At 52.7% G+C, this 19,517-nt stretch overlaps 1 protein-coding gene and 1 long non-coding RNA gene across 2 annotated transcripts in view; one reads left to right on the top strand and one right to left on the bottom strand.

The window, feature by feature from the left end:
* RTN4RL1 (reticulon 4 receptor like 1) overlaps nucleotides 1-19,517 on the bottom strand; it is a 72,160-nt gene that overhangs the window by 18,316 nt on the left and 34,327 nt on the right. The gene's annotated exons all lie outside the window — the stretch shown is intronic.
* Nucleotides 13,260-15,439, top strand: LOC122233572. The gene is made up of 3 exons (XR_006211192.1): nucleotides 13,260-13,409; nucleotides 14,805-14,972; nucleotides 15,085-15,439. It is a non-coding gene; the product is annotated as an uncharacterized LOC122233572 (long non-coding RNA).

The raw sequence follows: 19,517 nt of genomic DNA, 5'->3' as shown, positions 1-19,517 counted from the left end.
ATAAATTATCATGGCAAAATTGGTAACATTAGTTGCCTCCTGGGAGGACTACCAGAAGCTCGGGGACTAGGGGCACCTGCAGGGCTCAGTTGCTTAAGCAGCCAACTCTTGATTTTGGCTCAGGTTATGATCTCACAGTTCGTGGGTTCAAGTCCCACATTGGGCTCTGTGCTCACACACCCGAGCCTGCTTCGGATCCTCTGTCTCCCTCTCTCTGCCCCTCCCCAACTTGTGCGCATACACACGTGCTCTCTCTCTCTCTCAAAAAAAAAAAGTTAAAAAAAAAAAAAGAATAAGCTCAAGGACTAGGGAGAGGGGAACTTCACTGTATACCTGTCAGGAACGTTTGGTTTATTGCCATGTGAATGTATTTATTGATTCTTTTAAGAGTCAGTTAAAGTAAATAATGTTGGAGTGAACATCTTTGTGTATAAAGCTTTGTCTGAATTTCTCAGCCTTTCCTTAAATCATATTCATTGAGCCAAAGTCTCTTAAGTCACCTTCTGGACAGTTTTGCTCACAGAACCTTAAGTGCTATACCCAGAAGACCATCAGCCTTGGGGACTTTCAGGGACCCCACACTTCCCCATTTGCCTTCCCAACTAGACTGAGCTACTCAGAAGAGACAAGAGCTGTGTAGTTCATATGGAGAAGAGATCTCTGGGGTGGGGAAGCAAAGGACAGGAATGTGTGTTGAATCCCTCCTGTGTTGGTCAGACCCACCCATAACTGGGGGCACAACACACATTCATTGAATGTTCCCCCAAGAACTTATTACGAAAGTATTAGTATCTGGGGCACCTGGGTGGCTCAGTTGGTTAAGAATCTGACTCTTGGTTTTGGCTCAGGTCACGATCTCGTGGTCTGTGAGTTCGAGACCCGCTTCAGGCTCTGAGCTGACAGTGAGGAGCCTGCTTGGGATTCTCTGTACTCCTCTCTCTCTCTGCCTCCCCCTCTCAAAAATAAACAAACATTAAAAAAAAAAAGTATTAATATCCCCATTTTACAGTCAAGAAAAAGAAGGCTCAATAAAATGTGGGCATTCACCCAAGATGGTGGAGCCGGGATTCAAACCAAGATCTCTCTTTTGAGGCCACTGCTCTCTCCCAGGCTCTCCGCCAGCCTCTTTCCCTCCAGCACCCAACAGGCAGCCCCCCTACCTCCCGTGAACTGTGTGCTTGCTCCCTTGCCAATAACTTCATTCCTGCCCCCGTCTTCATTATTTATTTTCTCTCCTGGTGCTTCACACTCATGAGGCTGGGAAAATGGACGAGGCAGATGGGGAAGGAAGTGGAAATTCTGTGTAATACCATCATCTGTATCACAAAACTTGTCTTAAGTGCCAGCCCCAGGGATTTGCTGGAGTTGGTGCGACAGAGGTGGGGCTGAAGGTCAGATTAAATTGGACTAGTAACCCCAGGGGGATACTTGAAAGAGGTTGCTAAAGAAAGCGTTTCCAGCAGGAACGCTAGCGGCTGAGGCAGCAGCGGGCAGCATGCTGGCCGGCCGGCTGGGTCAAGCCTGCTTAACGGGGCTTGGTGGTGACAGGCTTGGGTTCACACGTCCTCCCCCGGAAACCTGGAATCTTGCCTTTTCCCCCCCAATAATGAGTTGGTATAAAAATGGATCTTGAATAAAATCGTCTGCAGTTTTCAAATTTCAAACTGCATTAGTCAAAATATATCAAATTTCCGTGTACTGACTTACCACCTGCTCAAAATCTGATCCTTTTTCAGCTGGAATATATTGAAATATGAATCACCTCTCCTGAGAGGAAAAAGGGAAAAGCAGCCGAGGGAAGGCCCTTTTAAAATGTGCTGGTGGGTGAACTGCACTTGTGTGCTGCTTTGGGCTCCCCCAGCCTCCCCCAGCCTCCCCCAGCCTCCCCTTGGCAATGGTTGCTGGCTGGTCCAAGCCCCTCGGTTACTTCCCCGTGACACCTGGTTTCTTGCTCAAACCCCTATGCTCTGGGCAGTCTATGCCGCATGCTACACAGCATGATCGCCTCAAGTCCTCAGCCTTTAACAAGTGTCAACCACGGGAGCATAGATGCACCACACAAGCCGATCAACAGTCATATTGCTGAATCCAATAGTGATCCTTTCGTCACTCCCTCATCCGCTCACACTCTTGAGAGCACTGGACACAGCTGGCCCTCCCTTTTGGAAGCACTGTCTTCTCTTTACGTCAGAGACAGGGCTCTGCCCTTTCTTCTCCTACCTGGCTGGCCGTTCTTCTCGGTCTGCTCTGCTGGCCGTCCCTCCCCTGCCTGGTCTCTGCATATCCCGATTCCCCAGCACTCAGCACTTGGACCTTCCAAGGGTCCACATCTATCCCTAGCATCTATCGGGGTGCTCACCCAGGCCCAGGTGTTAAGTACAATCTCCAGGGGGGACGAAGGCCGAGATACACGTCTCAGTCCGGAACCCCAGACCAGCCCAGGTGACATTACCACGTGCATATCTGACAGGCAGCTCCACCCGACGTGCCCTGAAGGTGTTTCCCACACAGGCTTCCCCATCCTAGTAACTGACAACCCCATCCTTCTGGTTGCTCAGGATGAACATCATTCCATGTTCCTCCCTTTCCTCTGTTCTCTTTTCCTTTAATCCATCAAGTCCCGTTTGTTCTAGTCTTGAAACGTCTCCCAAATCTGTCCACATCACTCGACCCCCACTGCCGGCGCCCCATCCCAAGCCGCCATCCTCTCTCCCCTGGACCGCTACAGTGGTCTTGCTAGCTGGTCTCCCTGCTTTTATCTCAGCTCCATCACCACCCACAGCCCACATCACAGCCACGAGGATCTTTGAAAACAGTAAGAGCTATCATGTTACTTTCCTGCCTGAAATCTCCCAGTGGCTTTCCACCGCACCAAACAAAATGCAAACTCCCTACCAACCCAGAGCATCCTCCTGACCGGCCCCCACCACCTCTCCAGCCCCACCCTGCACCATTCTCGCCTTCACTGGCTGCACCAGCCTTCCTGTTCCTAGACCACGGCAAGCTCATTCTTTTGCTTTATTTTATGGTAAAGTACACATAACATAAAATGTACTATTTTAACCGTCTTAAAGCGTATGATTCTGAGGCATTTAGTACATTCACAGTGTTGTGCAAACATCACCACTATGTAGTTCTAGAACATTTTCATCATCCCAAAGAGAAATCCCATACCCATTAGCAGTCACTCCCCATTCTTCCTCCCCCCGGCCCCTGGCAACCATTAATCTGCTTTCTGTCTCTGTGGATTTACCTCTTCTGGATACTTCATACAAATGGAGTGATACAATATGTTTGTCTGGGAGTGCGAGCACTGACTGTTCCTGACCAAACAAGGCCCCCAGGCCCTTGCAGGACCACCTCCTTCTTCTTCACATTCAGGCCTCAGCTCAAACATCACCTCCCGGTTTAATGCAGATGCCCCTATCAGCTCTGGTCCCCCCCTTTTTTTTTTCTCCTAGTCCCTCTTGATTACATAAGTACCCTGCTCTATTTCCCTCTTAGGGCATAACACTCACTGCGAGCGTCTTGTTTAATTATTTGTTTACATGTTTATCGTCTTCCCCCTTGCCTGCCTGTTCGCTGTGATGTCCCCAGCCGCCAGGACAGTGCCGGGCACCCAAGAGGCGCTTTCGGGGCAATTATCTGTGGATTGAATGAACCAGGGCACTACCGGTCCTGTGATGGAGTGTCTACAATGCTATGGAAACGTGGATGAGGAAGAAAGCAAGCAGTGCAGCCCTGAGTGGAGTCCCAGCGGGAAGGCAACCTCCAAGGGCATTGGGGGGGGTGGGGGGTGCCGGAAGGGGTAGGACATTCTGGTAGAAGGAACTGCACGGTCAAAGGCCTGGAGGCACGAGAGAACATGTCCAGTTTGGAGGCCTGTGCTGTCTTCTCTAGTTTGCAATTCGTCCCCTGATTGCTTCCCAGCCTCCCGCAGAGAAGACATCATATACGGCTGGGTGTTGGTTTTGATACAAGATGTGAGGTCCTGGCAGGGAAGAAAGGGTGGAGTCTGTTTCATTTGTTTCTCCCACCCTGGTTTCAGCATGTGCGGGACACCCTCACAGACACAAAAGAAGACAGACTGGTTCCAGGTTTTCTGATTTTGGAGTCACCCTGCAACCACCTTTAAGAGAGACGGAAAGGGGCGCCCAGCTGACTCAGTTGTGAGAGCATGCGCCTCTTAATCTCAGGTTGTGAGTTCGAGGCCCACACTAGGGGTAAGAGATTAGTTAAAAATAAAATCTTTAAGGGGCGTGCGGGTGGCTCAGTCGGCTAAGCGTCCAACTTCAGCTCAGGTCATGATCTCGAGGTTTGTGAGTTCAAGTCCCGTGTCGGGCTCTGTGTTGGTCGGCAGCCTGGAGCCTGCTTTGGATTCTGTGTCTCCCTCTCTCTCAGCTCCTCCACTGCTCACATTCTGTCTCTCTCTCTCAAAATTAATAAACATTAAAAGAAAATAAAAAGAAAGAAATCTTTGGGGCACCTGGGTGGCTCAGTCGGTTAAGCGTCTGACCTCGGCTCAGGTCATGATCTCGCAGTTTGTGAGTTCAAGCCCCGCATCGGGCTCTGTGCTGACCGCTCAGAGCCTGGAGCCTACTTCAGATTCTGTGTCTCCCTCTCTCTCTGCCCCTTCCCTGCTTGTGGTCTGTCTCTTTGAAAAAAAAAAAAAAAATATATATATATATATATATTTTAAATAGATAAATAAAATTTTTTTTTAATTTTTTTTTTTAACGTTTATTTACTTTTGAGACAGAGAGAGACAGAGCATGAACGGGGGAGGGTCAGAGAGAGGGAGACACAGAATCTGAAACAGGCTCCAGGCTCTGAGCTGTCAGCACAGAGCCCGACGCGGGGCTCGAACTCACGGACTGCGAGATCATGACCTGAGCTGAAGTCGGCCCGCTTAACCGACTGAGCCACCCAGGCGCCCCAAATAAAATATTTTTTAAAAAGAGAGAGATGGAAAGGTGGGAGAACTCGATGATGTATATTATACATTGTCAACTGTGTTTTGAGGATGGGGGGGCCTCTCAGGAGGGAGGCAGAGCTAGGATGGACCTGTAGCACCCCCATGGGTGCCCTCCTCACTGCCTTAATCTTTCTGGACTAGGCCACTGTCCCCTCTAGGTACTGGGTTGTCTGAGAGCCCTGTGTCTTTTATTTCTCCTGATCGAATCAGGCCCAGCTGACCCAGGCCCTGTGGCTCTGGGAGTCCAGCTGAGCTCCCAGGAGGAGAGGCCCTTCCCCAAAGCTAGTAGGCTCAGGAGGGCAAATTCAATTGTGTGCAAGGCAGGAGCCATTAACCTGTCTGTGGACTTTGGTGCTCCCACTCCCTCTCCCCTCTGTCAGCTGTCCAGCCTGTCCAGGCTGCCTCTGCCAGATTCCAGCCTCCCACCCTCCCAAGGGCCCCCTGCTGCCCCTGGTCTGTTCCCAGCCTCCTCTGTCCCTCAGTGCCCCATAGCTCCCATCACCCCTGCCTCTAGGGTCAGAGTGGATTTTGAGCTGAGGAGGAAAGCCAGACCATGAGGAATTCAGCCCCTCCTCAAAGACAAGCCAGACTCTTTGCCTTCCCACCCCTCAAACTTCTGAGTATAATCTGCCCCTAGAAGTCCTTATGGGGGCACCTGGGTGGCTCAGTCAGTTAAGCGTCCAACTTCGGCTCAGGTCATGATCTTCTGGTTCGTGGGTTCAAGCCCCACGTCAGGCTCTGTGCTGACGGCTCACAGCCTGGTGCCTGCTTCGGATTCTGTGTCTCCCTCTCTCTCTCTGCCCCTCTCCCACTCACGCTCTGCGTCTCGTTCTGTCTCTCAAAAGTAAAAATAAACGTTAAAAAATAAAAATAAAAATAAATAAATAAATAGAAGTCCTAATGGGGAAGAGGCCCTGGATGCAGGCTGGGGCCATCTCAGCAGAGAACTCTGAAGTCTCAAACACGTGGAGTGTGGTTTAGAGCCAGCTGTCCAGTGCACTGGCTGCTACCTACATGTGGCTTCTGAGCACTTGAAATGTGGCTATCTCACAGGCTTAGTTCAAAAAAGGCTTGCTATACTGATTACGTGTCGAAACGATACTACTTTAAATATATTGGGTTAAATAAAAATAAAAATATCTTAAAAGAAGTTCACTTGCTGCTTTTTCCTTTTTTCATGTAGCTGGTAGAAGATTTACAGTACCCGTGGCTTGCATTTCTGTCAGCACTGCTCTTGAGTGATGGGCACGGGCTCCAGGTGGGCACATCTCCACGGACTCCTTGCCCTTTGGGGAGGAGGACAACAGGAAGAGGGCCCGAGCAGGGCCATCCAAACCGTGGACCTGCTTGGAGGAAACCAGTCCTGACACCCACTGGAAGGGCTCCCCTAAAGGAGCACAGCTGGAGGACCGGTGAAGGACGGCCCCCAGGAAGGGGCGTGGCCTGGGGCGGGCAGCAGGGGGAAGGCCTTTGCTGTCCCTCACTGTTCCTCTAGCACAGCACCTACCTGGTGCCAGGTGCTGCCCGGGCACTGCAGATGCAGCTGTGGGCAGCACAGACCCTTGGGGTGGCTCACGCTGTCGTGGGGTGGCAGACCCACAGGTGGCTCCCTGTGGCCCCTGGGGGGAGGGGCAGCGGCAGGGGTGCAGCCAGGAATTGGAGAGCCCCAGGAGGTGGCTCTGAGCAGCAGAGAGAGCAAACAGAACTCTCTGGGAAAGTTGGCATGGCAGATCCCCAAGCTGGAATGCCACAGACCTGAGAAGGGAAAGAGGAGAGGGAGAAAGAGAGAAGAGGAAGGAGAAATAAAGATAGAAGAAGGAGAGGAGAGAGGGAGAGATGCCCATGAGGGGTGTGGCTCTGGTGCAGAGAACCGCTTTGGTTCCAAGGTCTGAGTGGTGGTGACAGGATGCCCAGAACGGGGCCGAAGAAGCTGACTGGAGGCTTGCTTTTGCATGGGAACAGCGAGGGCGGTGGGGTGGTAGGAGGCTGCCAGGGGTAACACATTCTCGATAAAACTGGGAGACGTGGGTGGCACCATGTGGGGATGAGTGGGGTGGGGTGGGGGTGCTTGATGAGAAGGAGGGGCTGTAATGGGACCCCTGGGGCAGGCCAGGCTGGGGAGGCTGGCCTCTTGGTTGCCTCCTTCTCCATGTGTCCCAGGAACCCTCATGGAGGAGGAAGGTGGGTTGGGAACACTTCAGAGTAGGTCTGGCTGACCCTTCCAGATGTTCAGGGCAGAGCTGGCCTGGGGCCTCTCCTGGTGAAGACCTCTGGACCTTCTGTGCCCTTGCCCCAGGCCTCATGGACACATGCCACCGTGGAGGACTGTGGCTTCTGTCTTCCCCCGACCCCAGAAAGGGACAACTTGCTCTCTTTCCTGCTTCAAAGCCCACAGCGCCCTGTTAGGCTCTCCACCAAAGCCCCCGCTTTCTGCTCCAGAACAGGGCCAGCTCAGTTCATGCAGTCAGGATGAGGAACAAATCAGGAGCACCTCCAGAGCTAATGAATGATCTGAGCCTTCGGCTCAGGTCAGCAGTCCCCCACCAGCCTCCCTGGTCCTCTTGTGATGGCTCATTATTCCAGTATTCCCAGGAGACAGATGGAATTTTCCCCAACACCGCCTAATTACATTCCAGCTCTACGTGATACAGTGACATGTGTCCAAGCCACACACACAATTCCCAATAAGACCGCGAGGAGAGTGTTCCTGCAGAGGTGCGAACAGCAATGTTTTAATCTTGAAGTGTGCGCTGAGAGCTGTTTCCTGGGAAGGCCCTGGGATGACACCCTCCTCTAGGTCAAGGGCAAGCCTCATTCCGGGGTGATGGCCAGAACTAGCCCTGAGGCCAGACAGGGACAGACAGGAGAGACTTCAAAGGGAGGGCAGCTGCGGGAGGGGTGTGTGTGTTTCCTGAGAGCCTGTAACAAGGAATGGGACAGGGTTCTGATCAGGAATCTCGAGAGTATTCCAACTTAATGCAGGGCTCCCTTGGATTGACTCCTTCCCCATGCCAAGTGCAGTCTCTCAGCGTGTTCCCAGCCTGGCAGAGTCCCTGGGATGGGAGAGGACAGGCTGTCTTCTGGAGCCCGGTGTGGCTCTGAGTCTCAGGGACTGCCCACCCCCACCAACAGAGCCACGGGACACTATGGAAGCTCCTGGAGGACGGGGCACGCTCCCCGGCCCCTCCTCTCCCTCCAGCCTTTGTTCCATCACCCACGATGTGAGTCGGAGCCTCTGCAGGGCCCAGGCTCACAATCTTAACCAGACTCAGCTAAGGGTCCAGCTGCATCGGCCTCGTTCTATGTGGTCTTCACAGCTTTCTGTCCTGCCCCTCTCTGTGGCCATTGCAAACCTTCCCTTCTCTCCTTGAATCCCTACCCTTGACCTCCCTGCCTGACCCCTCACCTTCACAGAACCCTCGGACATGCAGCCTCAGGCCTGAAGTCCTCAGGCCTCCTGCCTGAGGGTGGCTCTGGCCCCGCCCTCTTACCATCCCCATCCCAAGGTTTCAATTCAAATGCCTACAGGGGCCAAGCAGGAAACAGAAAAGGGTAGAGATAGAGGCTCAGGGGGCAATCTGGAAGCCAGGTTTATCTCGAGGGCCCCGGGCCCTGGCCAAGTGTTGCCCCGAAAGAAGGGAGGCCCTGGGTTATTAGCTCTTTTGATTTTGCCAGAGGCTGGAAATCAGGCTTTTTTTTTTTCCTTTTTTTTAAAAAAATACAATCGGTTGGCAGCAAATACAACAAAACAAAGAACAAAACAAACACAACTCCTACAGCCTGATTGCCCCTGAGCCAGGCTTTCTGATAGCTGCCTCCCAGTCTGGGGCCCCACTCCCTGACTCTTCGGTCCCCAGCCATGCTGCTCCCTCTCTGCCTACAGACTCGCTCAGGTCTCTCCTACTTCCAGCCTAACCAGAACCTTCCTGCAGCTACCCAGCTACCACTTCCCCCCATCCCAGGCAAACCGCAGTGCAGTGGGCCCCCCTCCTCTCCTGTCTCTCTCTTTCAAGCCCCTGCACCTGGCATTTCACCCCTTCTCGCACACAAACTCCCAGCTTGTGCCCCAATCCAAGTTTCCAGTCCCCTGCTTGCCTCAACTGCTCCTGGGGCCAAAGCGCCCCTTCAAATCTTCTCCCGCCCCGATTTCCTTGACACAGCTCTCTCCTGGGTGCACTCCAACGTGGGCCACTCTGGCCATTCTTTCTCAGCCCCTGTCCTGGGCACCCCTTCCCCTTCTCATTGTATCCACAGTCCCCGGGGGCCACCATGACCCAGGCAACTTCATCCGTGCTTGGCTCTCTCTGGGCTCCAAATCTCAGTCTCCAATGCCTCCCTGAACATGCTCCCTGGATCTCCCAGACTCTTGCTCCTAGGTATTCACAAAATAGACATGACTCTCCAAGCTTCCTCTCCCTTATCCTGGGTCGCCTTCTTGGGGGCCACTACCTCCTCAGTTTGCAAAACACCTGGATTCTGCATTCTCCTTCTCCCTTGGGTTCAGCTCGCCAGGTCTTACAGCTTCTGCCTTGGGAGCTCTCTCTGGATGGTGCAGCTACCTCTGGCTAATCTCCTGCCTTACCCTTGCCCTGTGCTGTCTTCCTCCGTCTGATGAGCTTTTCTTTTTTTTTTTTTTAATTTTTTTTTTTAACGTTTATTTATTTTTGAGACAGAGAGAGACAGAGCATGAATGGGGGAGGGTCAGAGAGAGAGAGGGAGACACAGAATCTGAAACAGGCTCCAGGCTCTGAGCTGTCAGTACAGAGCCCGACGCGGGGCTCGAACTCAGGAACCGCGAGATCATGACCTGAGCCGAAGTCGGATGCTTAACCGACTGAGCCACCCAGGCGCCCCTGATGAGCTTTTCTTAAACTTGGCTCTGACTGCATCACTCCAAATGTCTGTGACCCTTCTTTCAGGAAGGTGTCTAACTCTTTGTCTACTGTCCCAGGTCCTAAGCCCACATTCCCCTCTGGTCAGGAGCCCAGCCATGTTGACCCGCTGTAGTCTCTTGAATACACTGCATTCTCTTCCATTCATAGGCCTTGGGTCATGCTTGGGTCCCTCTGCCTGGGACGTCCCTCATTCCTTCACCTGCCTGCTAATTCTCACTCGGCCAGGGGGGTTCTCCCCACTTTGGGCTTACCTAGATCACTGTGTTCATTCAACAGGGCCTCAACATTGTCAGTTTTCATGTAGGTATCTCTTGTCGTGTAGAAGAGTGAATATACAAATGCCAGACCACATATATAAGCAGAACTCTGACTCCCAATCTACGATAACCAGCCCAAGACACCATCCCATAATCTGTAGTAACCAGCCCAGGAAGCCAGCCTGCTCCTTGTTGGAAATCAGATCCGTAGGACATTGGACCACATCTCTAATAGGACCACGGTCACTCCTGTGGCAATCAATCCAAAATGTCCAGGACTCGATAAGCTTCCCTAATTTTTGTCCCCACTTCCAACTCAGGACCAACCAAGCAGAGAAAGCCAAACACGGTCCCCTAACCAGTCAGTGAGAATACCTCACTCCCCCTTCTCCCGGGTCCAGTTTTCCCCATCACGACACCCGTCCAATCAGGACACACCCGGCGACTTTTCTCTTTCACACGAAAACTTTTCCACTCCTCTGCCTGACTTTGAGCCTCTGCCAGGATGTGAGTGACGGTGGCTGACTCCCTTGGAAGAATAGCATGCTCTGAATAAATAGCCCTTCCCTGTTCTCATTCGGTAGGTCTCCGTTTATTTCCATATGTGTAACAAACCATTCTAGATTTGACGGCTTAAAATAAAACCATTTTATGACCTCATGGCTCCGTGGGCCATGGGTTCCACAGGATGCTTCTTCTATTGTTCCCACTTGGGGTTTCTCACGTGGTTGCAGTCAGATGGTTGCAAGCACTGGGGTCACCTGAACTAAGATGCTGGGACACCTTAGCCTCTCCCCGGCTCCGTGTGATCCCGAGAGTTCGCTCAGTGTGGCTCCTGCATGTGACCTTTCTAGCAGAGCAGCCCTACTTCTTACGTGGTGGCTCGATCTCCCAAAACCACAAAAACGAGGCTGCTGGCTCGCTTCAGGCTGGGGCCTGCAAATGGCACAGCCTCAACTCTATTGCCTCCCACTGGCTACATCAAGACGCAGGCCAGCCCGATTCCTTGTGGGGAGGGACCCTCACAAGGACACAATAGCCCGGAGCTCGGGGACTGACACTGTTCTTGGTCTCTGGGCCCTCGGCATCGAGCGGGGGGCCAGACTGAGTCAGTGCTCAGCAAGGCTGAATGACCCAGTGAATGGATGGAAGGATGGTGGGCCCGGCAGATGGACAGAGAGGCCTCATACTGGCTTCCCTGCCCCCCGGCCCACACCGCCACATTTCCTTCACATAAACACTGCTCTCTGCTGCTTAATTCTCCTCTATTTTTAAACCTCTCAAGCAGTGAGTAGTGCTTAACATTTTTTGCATCAGGACCCCTTAGGGAATCTCATGAAAGCTGCGGGAGACCCTCTCCCTAGAGAAGAGCGCCTCCATCAAATCCCTTCTGCAGCACACTAATGACAGCTGCGCGTCACTGAGATCTTTACCGCGTGCTGCCAGCGACGATGTGCAGTGCGGCGTGACTGTTACCTGGGCTTATTGCCCCAAACGTGCTGCAAGGTGGATCCTACCATTTCGTTCCATTTTATAGATGAGAAAGACGAGGCTCAAAAAGGTTAAGGAATGGGGCGCCTGGGTGGCTCAGTGGGTTAAGTGCCTGACTTGGACTCAAGTCACGATCTCACGGTTTGTGAGTTAGAGCCCCACGTCGGGCTCTCTGCTGTCAGCACGAAGCCTGCTTGGGATCCTCTGTGCCTCCCCCACCCCCACCCCTCCCTACCCCTCCCCTGCTCATGCTCTCTCTCAAAAATAAATAAACATTAAAAAAAAAATTTCAAGGAATAAGTAGAAAGTGGCCCTGGGACTCAGAGCAGGCAGTTCTGACCACAAAGCCCCGACGCACCCCAGCAGTGCACCTTATAGTTTCGGGGGGTTCCAGGATGCTCTGAAGGCCAGCTGTGAACCTCGGATTAAGAACTCCTCTCTAAGAGTTCCTAGAGTCTTACTTCCTTTTTTTTTTTCTTTTTTTTTTTTTTTTAACGTTTATTTATTTTTGAGACAGAGAGAGAGCGAGCATGAACGGGGGAGGGTCAGAGAGAGAGGGAGACACAGAATCCAAAACAGGCTCCAGGCTCTGAGCTGTCAGCACAGAGCCCGACGTGGGGCTCGAACTCACGGACCGCGAGATCGTGACCTGAGCCGAAGTCGGCCGCTTAACCGACTGAGCCACCCAGGCGCCCCATTTTTTTCTTTTTTTTTTTTTTTTGAGAGAGAGAGAGATAAAGAGTGAGCAGGGGAGGGGCAGAGAGGGAGAAAGAATCCCAAGCAGGCTCCACACTGTCAGTGCAGAGCCTGATGCGGGGCTTGAACTCAGGAACCGTGAGAGCATGACCCGAACCAAAACCAAGAGTCGGACACTTAACCGACTGAGCCACCCAGGTGGCCCCAGAGTCTTACTTCCTGACTGAAGTATCCTACCTGGCCTCAAGACCCTAAATAAGCCAACCCCACCTTTTGCTTCCCACTGGCTGGCTGGCTACTCTGAGCATACCTAGTGCTGCCTTCAGCCCGGCCACCTGACCCTCCTCCCCTCCTGGCCCCTCCTCTGAAATGCTCTCTCTCCTCTTGGTCATCACCCAAAAGTTGAGGCTCTCTTCTTCTGGTGCTTTCCCTGATAGTCTGCCCCAGACTTATTCCCTCATCTGCTTGGGGGTTCTTATCATTTCCTGAGTAAGTGCTAACTTCCCAACTTAGTTGTGATCACCTTGAGATCAGAGACCCGCCCTCCTCCCATCTTTCTCGCCTTCCTAGACAGACACTCATGTAAACACTAACTGCTCACAGACTCCCACCAGGCCTATTTTCTCTGTTCTTTTTGGTTTCTGGATCCTCAAACCCCAGAGCTGAATGAGACCCCAGAGTGGACCAGGCCAGAGAAAGGATGTGTCTCCTTTCAGCAGAGAAGCAACAGCTGAAATGCAGTTTTGGAACCTAGCCAGGGCCCCATCCTTGCTTGGTCACTCCAGCAGGGATATCTCATGGCATCTGTTTCTTTCTTTTGCATTCTCAGGGGACAGCATGTTGCAGGAAATCCGTGCAACATGGATTTCCCGATAAGAATGAATACAGATTGAAAAGAATGTGCACATGTTGGTCAGACAGACAGCTTCTAGGACAGATCACAAGACAAAAGAAATACCAGCTTCCAGAATCCCATGAGATTCTGTTCTTATGGCACCCTCCACCCACAGTGGGTCAGCAGTGCTCAGCTGTGCCCAGTTCATGGACGGAAAGCAGAGAGCAGAGTGTAAGACTACCGGAGACCCAAGGACAGAGGTGACTGACACCCCCCCACACACAATTCCTACACCTCATATACACCATTTCTGTCCTTGTGGGCTGGCCCCTGCCCCTCATGATCAGCCTGGAGGTTAAGGTTACTATTTTCCAGGCCATGGGTCAATCACGCTGTACTCATTACGACAACACAAGCAAACAGTTTTAATAGTAAAATTCATTTTGTAAGTGAGGGCAACAAAGCTCTAAGTAAATGACTTGCCCAGGACTGCTGTTTTAGTCGAGTGTCATTAGGTACTCTGAGGACAGTTTAATAGAGATAATTGACAAAGGTGTAGGCAGGGCCTAGGGAATCCACGGGGATAACAGATAACAGGCAAGAAAGCACCGGTGAGTGTCACCACCCCTTAGCCTGGAGTGGGGAGGGAGGGGACTGGCAATCAGAACCCAGAACAGAGAAGCTGTGTGGAGAGCACCCGTTGACAAGAGCTGAGAGCAGCCTGTGGGGAGGGGGATAAATACCCAGCAATCACTCTCCTTCCTCCCTCTGATCACCTGCCAGTGCCTCCTGCATGGGAAGTCAGAGGGCAGGAGCCCACAGGTGTTGATATACAGGTCAGCCCCGGGGCGCTTGGATGGCTTAGTTGGTTGAGCATCCGACTTCGGCTCAGGTCACGATCTTGCGGATCATGACTTCAAGCCCCACATCGGGCTTGCTGACACTGTCAGCTCAGAGCCTGCTTCAGATCCTCTGTCCCCATCTCTCTGTGCCCCTCCCCAGCTTGTGCTGCCTCAAAAATAAATAAAACATCAAATATGTATGTACAGGTCAGCCCCTGGCCATAGGGAGGGGGCAAGTGGAATCCTGTAGCAAGCACCTGCACCAACTGGGAAGTGGCAGAGATGGCCACGCAGACTTGACTGCCTGCCAAGGCCAAATATTTAACCCTTCCACTGCCATATGTCCATGGGCTGGAAGCCAGAGAGGCCCAAAGGGGGTGCACACAAGTCTGAGGGCCCTCACTGCCCCAAAGCGGACTTTCTAGTTCTTCGAGAAGATGTGGTGTGGGAGGTTTGAGGAAGTCCCCAGCAGAGGGGAGCTGCGCTTCTACAATTAACCTAAAAGCCTTTTATTAGCATCTTGGCCTAAAAGGGCCCGGACACCCACACAGAACTGGGTCTCCCCCACCCTGAATGGCTTCCAGCTTGGGGTAGAGAAAGGGTTTCGGCACAGGTGTGGGCTGAGGCTCTGCAGTTCAGAGAACGAGCACATGGCACAACCCCTTCAGGGGCAGGGTTAGGCCGCACCCCTGTGACAGGAAGCTCGGGGTGACCTAACGCCACATCATCTCACCGCACCCCATTCCATTTGCAGATTTATTAAATCGAGAGCCAATTCTGACACGGTTTCTTTCAAGCACTTCTACCTTGCAGGTGTGCAAAATTTATTTGAGATAAAGAAAACCATTACAGAGAGAGCCCGCAACCTTCAAAGCCCACCTCTGAGACCAGAAAGAAATAAAAACAGTAGCCCGTACAAACGCGCAATTAAGTTTCCAAATACTTGGGAGCCAAGAGAAACACCATCCCTGCGGAGAGCAGGTCTTTAAGGCAATTTTCTTGAACTCTATTCAGCACTCACTCAAAATGCCTTTTAAAAATAACATATGATTTTCCTCCCTCTCCAAAGGCCCCCTTGTTCTTTCTCTTCCAGGTAAGAATGCGACAGCTCTGGAGTGAGAAATTTGCTCATTTTGATAGGGGATGATGGACTATGTTTCCAGGAAGGCAGATAAGAAAGCCAACCAAACATCCCTGCCCACTGGTGCAGGAGGCTTGCTGGGTGTGGGGAGGCCCAGGTACTGGGGGCTGCCCCCCCCCCCCCGGGACCTTCCCTGACCCACAGAAGGCCACAATGCCAGCCAGCAGACCTGGCTCTGAGGAGGTGTCTATCCACAGCCAAGGCTGAGTTCAACAAATGCCCACCTCTCCCAGGGGGATATCTGATCCCCCGTGAGGAGGAGGGGGAGGCTCGTTCGCTGTCAGGTTTGTTCAGAATAAAAGATTCCTTTTTCTTTTCTTTTTCTTTTTTATTATTTTTTTTTAAAGCTGCAGAGTTTCTTTAATTTTTTTTTTTAATGTTTATTTATCTTTGAGACAGAGAGAGACAGAGCATGAATGGGGGAGGGGCAGAGAGAGAGAGGGAGACACAGAATCAGAAGCAGGCTCCAGCCTCTGAGCCATCAGCCCAGAGCCCAACGCGGGGCTCGAACTCATGGACCGCGAGATCGTGACCTGAGTTGAAGTCGGACGCTTAACCGACTGAGCCACCCAGGCGCCCCTCTTCTTCTTTTTTAAAAAAATATTTATTTACTTTTGGAAGAGCGCAAGCAGGGGAGGGGCAGAGAGAGGGGGAAAGAGGATCTGAAGCAGGCTCTGTGCTGACAGGCTGACCGCAGCGAGCCTGATGTGGGGCTTGAACTCCCAAAACGTGAGATCATGACCCGAGCTGAAGTCGGAGGCTCAACAGACTGAGCCACCCAGGGGCCCCAAAAGATTCCTCTTTCTATACAAGGTTGAATGAGGTACAAAGAGGTGCAAAGCGCACTCCCTCTGAGTGCTGCAGAGGGAGACAGGACACACGTTCCAGACTTGCCACTCTGCAACAGTGTGACTTTGGGCAGGTGGCTTGGCCTCACTGAGCTTCAGGCCTCTAAGCCGTAGAATGAGACACTTGACAGGGCTTTTGGGAGAAAGTGTGGTTTATCTGCTAGAGCACCTAAAGGGTTATACTCCACGAGGACAGGCAAAAACCACTGCAGCTGGGACTCTCAAATCATCGCCCCACTCCTGGAAAGGACCACCACCCAATCACCAGGGCAGGGAGCCAGAGATGGCCACTATGCAGAAATAGCACAGGCCATGGCTGAAAGCCCAGGTTTTGGATGGGACTCCGCTTTGAACCTCAGCTCATCATTCAGTCTCTATACGCCCCATGACCCTTAGCTTCTGTGACCCTCAGTTTTCCCATCTGTGAAATGGGAATGTTAATATGTAGTACCAGATCAAATGAGCTAATTCGTGCAAAGTGCTTAGCTCCTGCCTGGCACAGCATAGATGCTTAAGAAGCAGTTCTTCTGTTATCATTATGGCCCTTCCAGATCAGACTTCATGCACTAAAATTTAATAACATTGTTTCCTTGTATTTATTTTTGTAGTTAGTTTCTATTTATGGCAAGTGATACTGGGTTTCCATTTATAGAAGTGTTATCCTTTCCTTTTTAAACACATTCATTTAAGCTAAAGTGGGTCAACATAGAGAAGGAAAAAGAGTGAAAAAGTAGTGCCCCGTGGTGCAAAGATGGGTGAGACGCTGGGAAGGTGTGCGGCAGAGGCTGAAGTTTGAGAAACCCCAAGAAAATAACCTGCGTGTAAAGCCAGAAGCGAGGCCCAAGCTGTACCCCACGTCTACCCCATGGCTATCCCGAGGTTGTTCAGAGGCGGGGGACCTTGGAGTCTCCCCTTCCTCCCCTTCTTTGGACAGACCATCTTGTCCAGGTGGAAGTCCCCAGCTTCCCTGAGGATGACTTTCTCAAAATGAGGGCATCAGTGAAGAGCCGCCAGGGGCCCCTTGCCTGACTGCCTCTTGGGGGGCCTGGGCCCCAGGAGTGAATCACGGATCTTGAGGCGAGTCTGGCCAGAGACCGCTGGTCTGGGGATTGAGGACCGGGGAGTGTGCGGGATGCGGTCCCTTTCAGGAGGGAAACCAAATGCCATCCTTCTACAACTTCTAAGGAGAGACTTGGAGCAGCTAGGAAATAAAACACCATCCTGGCTCTCGCCACCGAGGTGTTACAACTCAGTCTCGGTTGCCTGGCAACCGCGCAGGTGTGTGATAGGGCGAGCGGCGCTCCCGGGGAGCCAACCAGCGCCGGCCGGGCCTGCCCAGGTGGGGGCCGGTGGGGGGAGGGGCCCGCAGCCGCAGCCGCCCGCGGCACCCCGCCACCCTTCTGCTGCCCCTCCTCCTGCCCCCTCCGAGAGGGAGGCGCTGCCGTTGCCTCCGGCGGCCGAGGTTTGGGCGGCTGCCAGGCCCCGGCACCCGTGTTCCTGCCTCCACTGCCGCCTGTAGCCGGTGTTGGGTCACACCAGCTTCAGGATCAAAAGCCAGGAGCCCTGACCTGGTGCAAGGCGGCCTCCTGCCCGCCCCCTGCACACACACTTGAGCCCAAACCACGCATTTCAGAGAAACCCAAGAATGGGGACAGGCGACACCTCCCTCTCTCTCTGGGATCTGGACTCTCGTGTGGCACATAGATACACTTCCCTCCGTCCCCAGAGAAAGTGCTTATGGAGCAGAAGCCTTCGGAGGGGGGATCTGGTGGACTCCTGCAGAAGCATCCAGGTGGTTCTGCAGCTTGCCTCCCAGCACCAACAGCAAGAAATGGTGGCCAAGAGAGCTGGCTTGAAATTAGGCCTGCATTCGGATTCCAGCTAGGCACTGACGGGCTAAGTAACCTTAAGCAAGCCATGTAACCTCTCAGTTTGCTCACCGGTAAAACGGGGGGTGGCGGGGGGGGGGGGGGAACAGACCTTACAGGGTTGCTGTGCAGATTAAGTTATACATACAGAACATTAAGCGTGGCGCTTGGCAAATTCTTAGTCCTCATTTGCAGAAAAATGGTTCCATTAGGGCCTGGAAGCCATTGCCACCAGGAACAAGTCAGGGAGTTGCTGGGGAGACTCCCACCCCACCCCCTCTTCTAGTCACTTCTACAGGTGGCTTCTCAGTGGTGGGGCCCAGTGAAGGACAATGGGTCACTCTGCTCCCCATGTGGTGACCGAACCCAGGCAGCAGAAGTCAGGGCCCCTGCATTGGCTGCCTCCTATAGAAATGCTAAATGAGGGGGCAGTTGGTGTGGGCCCTCGAGATTTCTGCCTGACTCGCTCCACCCTCTCCTGGCCCTGCCTTTTCTCTCTCCAAGGTGGCAACCTCCACGGGGTCCTCATCAACCTGCACTAATAACGCTCCTTCCCTCTGCAGAGGCTGCTTACATGCAATTCAGCAGGACCGGCCACTTTCCCCCAACACATACACACACACACCCCTTCAGGAAAGAAAAGGGAACACAAGCCCACTCCCATCCTTTGCCAGGTGGGGCAGTTCTCTCTGGAGACTGCCTCCCCCATGCTCTTCCTTCCATCTTCTACCCTTTACTGCCTTCCACTTGCTGACAGGCAGGCAGGCAGGCAGGCCAAGTGTGAAAGCGCTCCTGCCGGGAAGTGCGTGGAGAAGGAAATCAGTGACTGAGGCCAACCTCATCCAACCTTCTGGGAGTCTCTGGGGAAGCTTTGCTGAACCCCAGGGGCTGAAGACCCAGACTTTGTCCCGCACTCCCCTGCCTAGGGGTGCCTCCAAATCCCTGCACTCCAAATCCACTTGGCTCAGATGTGTTTTCTTAAAAAGATTAATCCACGGAATCCCAGGCAGTCTTTGACATTGATGTTTACATGGGGTTTCTAAAAGCTTCTGCTTTTCAGTGGGAAGCCAACATATTAACATGTTAACAGTTGTGCTTGACTCTGCTTGGGTGTATGGGCTTTTCCTCCCTGCCTCTATCGTTTTCTGTACTTTTCAAATGTTCCACAGATGGCATGTTTTACTTTTGTAGTCAAAATAAACAAACAAAAACAAAAGATTAATTACTGGGCCCGCTCAGCAACCTGTTCAAATCCTTATTGGAAATGTAGCAGGGTTTCCCCAGGGGGTCAGAACCAGTCCCAGTTCCTGGCTCTGGGATGCTTCCTGGAGCCACACGGGGCAGGAAGGGCAGGGAGGCCCTGATGGGACAAAGTGCTCCCATGATGAGCCTTGATCTGACCCCAGGGGGAATGGCTGTGGTCACAGTGGGTGGCAAGAGGTCAGCAGTTTCCTGGGAGTCACCTGCCCAGGTCACCAGCCAGAAACTGCCCTCTGATGAGGCCTAGAAATGAAGCTGACTCCATCCTGCTATTTCCCTTTGCTCAGCCCTGTCTCTCCAGGGACGTTAGGGAAATGGGCCGCTGCTGGGGGTATCCCTCTCTCATCCCTGAAGCTGCCTCATCTGTCTGTCCTGAGCCACTCCACACAGGTCTCTGCTCCTTCCCAGC

This window comes from Panthera tigris, chromosome E1, assembly GCF_018350195.1.
Source record: "Panthera tigris isolate Pti1 chromosome E1, P.tigris_Pti1_mat1.1, whole genome shotgun sequence".
NCBI classification, from domain to species: domain Eukaryota; kingdom Metazoa; phylum Chordata; class Mammalia; order Carnivora; family Felidae; genus Panthera; species Panthera tigris.
Note: the sequence above shows the minus strand (reverse complement) of the source record. Positions and strands in the feature narration are given on the sequence as shown.